Source organism: Saimiri boliviensis, chromosome 2 (assembly GCF_048565385.1).
Source record: "Saimiri boliviensis isolate mSaiBol1 chromosome 2, mSaiBol1.pri, whole genome shotgun sequence".
Lineage (NCBI taxonomy): Eukaryota > Metazoa > Chordata > Mammalia > Primates > Cebidae > Saimiri > Saimiri boliviensis.
The window spans coordinates 98279689-98285446 of record NC_133450.1 but is presented as its reverse complement, the minus strand read 5'-3'; the positions used below and the strand labels follow the sequence as shown (position 1 = coordinate 98285446).

General features: G+C 48.1%; 1 long non-coding RNA gene across 1 annotated transcript; it reads right to left on the bottom strand.

Annotated features, from left to right (window-relative positions):
* Nucleotides 1-1137: 1137 nt before the first annotated feature.
* LOC141583623 (uncharacterized) lies at nucleotides 1138-4618 on the bottom strand. Its single transcript, XR_012516321.1, has 4 exons — nucleotides 4110-4618; nucleotides 2912-2988; nucleotides 2193-2264; nucleotides 1138-1590 (listed from the first exon to the last, which is right to left on the bottom strand). It is a non-coding gene; the product is annotated as an uncharacterized LOC141583623 (long non-coding RNA).
* Between the last annotated feature and the right edge of the window lie 1140 nt (nucleotides 4619-5758).

Here is a 5758-nt window from a genome sequence, read left to right as displayed (position 1 = left end):
CTATAGCAGCTTCAGTTGAGACACACATACAGTTTTTTTTCTTTCTTAATGGGAATCACGTGAGATAGAATTATAGCATTTCTATAAGCAGCAAGAAGGTCTGTGTGTGAAGTTGCAAGCTGGGACTACAGGCATGTGCTACTATGTGTGGCTAAATTAAAAAAAATTTTTTTTGTGTGTGTGTAGAGACAGCATCTGGCTGTGTTGCCCAGGTCGGTCTTGAGCTCTTGGGCTCAAGATCCCACCTTGGCCTCCCAAAGTGCAAGGATTACAGGTGTGAGCTGCCACACCAGCCTAACATCATTTTTAAGTAGTAATGAACATAAATGATATTTGAAAATATCTGCATCAACTGAAATGTGAGGTGAAAATAGGGTGTGAAAAATCTGTGATTTCTATTGAAGTCAAAGTCATACATGGCTGATATTACTATAGTCTCTTTCTTAACATTAGTAATTGAAGATGACGATAAACTTTAGTAGGAGGAAAGTGAAAATAAAGATGCAATGCTTTGGCCGGGCGCGGTGGCTCAAGCCTGTAATCCCAGCACTTTGGGAGGCCAAGGTGGGTGGATCACGAGGTCGGCAGATCGAGACCATCCTGGTCAACATGGTGAAACACCATCTCTACTAAAAATACAAAAAAATTAGCTGGGCATGGTGGCACGTGCCTGTAATCCCAGCTACTCAGGAGGCTGAGGCAGGAGAATTGCCTGAACCCAGGAGGCGGAGGTTGCGGTGAGCCGAGATCGCGCCATTGCACTCCAGCCTGGGTAATGAGAGCGAAACTCCGTCTCAAAAAAAAAAAAAAAAAAAAAAAAAAAAGATGCAATGCTTTTTCTACGTAAGTGTACAGACACCTGAGCTCTGGCCAGGTGAAGAAAACCTGTCTTACTTTTCTTTTTTCTTTCTTTCTTCATTTTATTTTGAGATGAAGTCTCACTGTGTTGCCCAGGCTAGAGTGCAATACAATGGTGCGATCTTGGTTCACTGAAACCTCCGCCTCCTGGATTCAAGTGATTTTCCTGCCTCAGCCTCCTGAGTAGCTGGGATTACAGGTGCATGCCTGGCTAATTTTTGTATTTTTAGTAGAGTCGGGGTTCACCATGTTGGTCAGACTGGTCTCGAACTCGTGACCTCATGATCCGCCCACCTCGGCCTCCGAAAGCGTTGGGATTACCGGCATTAGCTACCGTGCGTGGCCCAAACACCTGTTTTAAAGTGATTGCTGGCACTCACCTCCTCTTTTCCATTCTTCCTGCCACTGACTTAATTAGAGTCCCATCTCCACGTGGATGCCCCACAGCCACCTGAACTAAGTCCTCCCCTTTCTTCTAAGCCTGCTGTTACTCCAGTGTTTCCTGCATTTCTGAGAGGAGCTGCCCCCACCCGCTCACCTACACCAGAAGCTGAGCATCAGGCCTCCCTCTCCACATCCCCTTTGGACAGAGCCCTGACTCCTCAACGGCGCTCAGATTCACCACCCTCTCCACCTACCTCCAGTGCCTGCTTTCTTCGTTAGATGACTACAACAGCCTCCACACTGCTATCCTCGTCCAGCCTCAGCAATCGTTCTTGCAAAGGCACAGACCTATCAAGAACCCAGATTGGATCAGGGTGCACTGCTGTTTACATCTTCCTGGCTGTCTTTAGGATGAAATTCAGCCTCCTCAGCATGGCATGGCTTTCTGTTCACCTTTCCAACCCAGCTCCTGCAAGTCTGTGTCCCAGCCACCCCTTCTTTTTTGAGTTGTCCAAACTGCAGTATGATCGAGGGGTTAAAAGCAGGGCTCAAGAGCCAGCATGCCTCAGTTCAAATCCCGGCTCCACCAGTCACTGACCAGATGGCCTTGGTAACATTCCTCGGCTCCTCTATGCCTCAGGGATCTCAGATTTGGAATGATGAGGGCATTGGGCACACAGGGATGTGGGGATTCAGTGATATACCACATGAGAACCGCACAGAGCAAGGCTGTGATGTACAGAAAAACTCAGCACAAAGGGCCTTGCTACAATTTCCTGTTTCCCTGGAGAAATAGCCTTTCTCCTAGTCTCTGTTCACCTGATGATTCCTTTAAAATGCAGGCATCTCCCCATCCTGAGAACTTTCTCTGTCCTGGGCTGGGCTGAGCTGGGCTGGCTGCTCTGGGCTTCATTGCCCACTGCCCAGCTCACCACAAGCTTGTCACTTACCTGTGTCCTGCATCGAATGGGCAGTTCTCCAGGCAGTGAATGTGGTGCCCTCATTCAAAACACAGGAGCCACCTAGAGCCAGAAATTTACTTCTCACGGTTTTGGAGACTGGAAGTCTAAGATCAAGGTGTTGGCAGATGTAGCATCTGGTGAGGGCCTGCTTTTTTTTTTTTTTTTTTTTTTTTTTTTTAGCACTGGCTGTAGTGCAGTGGCGGAATCTCGGTTCACTGCAACCTCCACCTCCCTGGTTCAAGCCATTCTCCTGCCTCAGCCTCCTGAGTAGCTGGAATTACAGGTGCCTGCCACCACACCCAACTAATTTTTGCATTTTTAGTAGAGACGAGGTTTCACCATGTTGGCCAGGCTGGTCTCAAACTCCTGGCCTCTGCCTCCCAAAGTGCTGGGATTACAGGCATGAGCCACCGCGCCCGGCCTGAGGGCCCACTTTCTCACAGATGGAGCTTTCTCTCTGTGTTCTCACATGGTGAAAGGGGTAAACAAACTTCCTTCTGCCTCTTTTATAAGGGCATTAACCCTATTCATAGGCTTTCAGCATATCAATTTTGGGGAGACACAAACACTCAGACCACAGCAGAGGCTGAATGGAAAGAGAGAATACAAATCAAAGGACAAAAGGCTAATGAAAATAAAGAACAGCCACTTTTCTTCCCCTCTGTGGACAATTTGCTTTTCAGAGTATTGTAAATACGTGCACTTACCTTACTGTTTCTCTGAGTGGTCCTGTCTGTACTGAGTCCTTTCCTAGCCAATTCCTGGGCCTGATAGCATCAGCCTTCTGAAAAAGGAACAAAAGTCATGGGGGAGCTTTGCTGGGCAGAGGAAGGAAGCTCTCAGCTTGCTCCTCAAAAAGAGGTCTGCAGGCAGACTGTAGCCATTTTAAACTCTTTTAGCTAAAGGTATTACAGCGGTGGGAGCAAGAACTTAAACATACATACATATGTAAATTCTGTCTCATTCTATATATGGAGAGAGACGCATCACCCAGGCTGGAGTACAGTGGCGTGATCTCAGCTCACTGCAACCTCTGCCTCCCAAGTAGCTGGGATTACAGGCATGCACCACCACACCTGGCTAATATTTATATTTTTAGTAGAGACAGGGTTTTTCACTATATTGGCCAGGCTGGTCTAAAACTCCTGGCCTGAGTTTAAGGGAGGGTGTGGCGGGCAGATCACGAGGTCAGGAGTTCAAGACCAGCCTGGCCAACATCGTGAAATCCCGTTTCTACTAAAAATACAAAAATTACCTGGACATGGTGGTGTGCGCCTGTAGTCCCTGCTACTGGAGAAACTGAGGCAAAGTTGCTTGAACCAGGACCTGGGAGGTGGAGGTTGTAGTGAGTTGAGATGGCGCCACTGCACGCCAGCCTGGGCTGCAGAGCGAGACTCTGTCTCTCAATAAATAAACAAATAAAACTTCCAGGCTGGAGGTCCATGCTGGGAGGGGGGAGCAAACTGCCCCAGGGCTGTGCAGGAAGTGCCCAGGAGCCTGCCTGGGACCGGCACCCCTCCCCAACCCTTCTCTTCCAAGCCACCCTCACTCACTCTTCCAACTTGTCAAGGCACATCAAGGCCAAGGGAAACACAGCACCTGTAGGCTAGGGCTTTGGAGAGCAGAGGCAACAGCTGTGTGAGGGGAAAGCTCTGGGCAGGCGGGCAGCCCTGGCTGAGTCTAAAAATAAAACCCGGCCTGACAGCCTGACAAAGGGCCTCTTGTCGGGCGCAGCAAGAGGGGCTGTCCTGGCCGCCCTCGTGAGGCTGTTCTGGGGCCACGTGGGGAGTCCCTCCCTTTTTGCCTCTGGCGTGTGATTCTCCTACAGCCTCTTCAGGTGGACCCGCCTATCCTCAGTAAACAAGCCGCCTCAGTTGGGTGTTTAAAGACGATCAGCTGTGGTACCTTTGTGTGCCGACTCCATTGTCTGCAGTGAAAGTGAAACCCGGTCCAGCCCACCTTGCTCTTCAGGGAAGGGCGGTCTGCCTGCGCCGTGCTAGAACAGCAGCTCCCGATAGGCAGGGACGAAACACATCCGTCTTTGGGAAGGAAGGAGGAGTGCCGCTGTGTTTCCCCATTTTATAAAAAGGAGCCCTTGGAACCGATTTGCTCTCAAGATGTTGTCAGCTGCAGGCCAAAGTGGGCTCCTCACAAAGGCAGTCCTTTCACCCTCTGCGCCATCTTCTGTGCCTGCGGGGTGGGAATAGCCCGCCTGTGCTCCCGGGGCTTCAACTCAGGCCGGTCAGGAGGAAGTTTCTCAGCTTTAAAATGATCATATTCCTCAGTGGATTGAAAATGAAAATTGTCAATAAAAAAGCAGGCCCGGCGTGGTGACCCATGCCTGTAATCCCAGCACTTTGGGAGGCTGAGGCAGGCAGATCACAAGGTCAGGAGGTCGAGAGCATCCTGGCCAACATAGTGAGACCCCCGTCTCTACTAAAAATACAAAAAATTACCTGGGCGTGGTCGTGTGTGCCTGTAGTCCCAGCTACTAGGGCGGCTGAGGCAGGAGAATCGCTTGAACCCTGGAGGCGGAGGTTGCGAGATGGCGCCGCGGCACTCCAGCCTGGGCGACAGAGCGAGACTCTGCCTCAAAAAAACAAAAAACAGGAAAATTAGAAAATTAAGCACTAATGGGGAGCAGAAATCATCTGCGAGAAGGATTTTCTCTAGTATTTAATTTTAAAGCTTTTTAAAATGGGCATCTTTTTGGTGTCAATGATTCTGAAGCAGAGCTAGCCGGCATCTCAGCCTCTAGATTCAAACTTTCGGGCTCCAAAGTGCCACAGCTGTTTGTGCTCCTCATCAGCTCACTGCTGCCCCCGCGTGTCTGATCTAAAAATCACAACACAGTGCTTGTTTTCAATTTTATGCTTTGCAAATAAAGTCCCACCACCACCACCCCTCTCTCCGCCCCCCAACCTATTAGCTCCCATGACAAAAAATGGTATAGAATAAAAGCAGTGTTTTAGCTTGTTAGAGACAGCTGCATAACGCAGGTGAATTTTCAACAAGTCTTTCATTCCAGAAGGTATCTTCAGATAAGATACAAAGATATCATTAGATCATCATTAGATTACTTAATTTTTTCTTGGCAGTTCATTTTGCCTTTGCTGAAGTGATAAATTGAATTCTTACAGGGAGTGGTTATGATTATATTAGTGATGTAAGTCTTACTAATGATATCCTCTTTTTGAGAAACCACAAGTTACTTATTGACCTGCCTTAGATTTTATTTGATAACTTTCAATAAAAGCCCTATATTTAGGAAGATTGAAAGTTTGCTTTCAATCACAAAGAGCCTGTGATGTGAGAGAATTTCTGACCCATGGCTCAAACATTCACCAAAGGGCAGCCTCTGTGTTCACCTGGCAGCTTTGTCTGTAGTGAGTAGTCTGAGTCCCTGTTTTGTTATAAAACTAGGCTGCCTCTGTGATTTCTAATGAGCACAAATTCTTCCTATTTCTTGCTCATCTATATAGTTTATCTGAGTCACTTTTTGCTTTGTAAAAACTGGGACCACACAGAATATCATGCTGCTCTAGATGGAATTT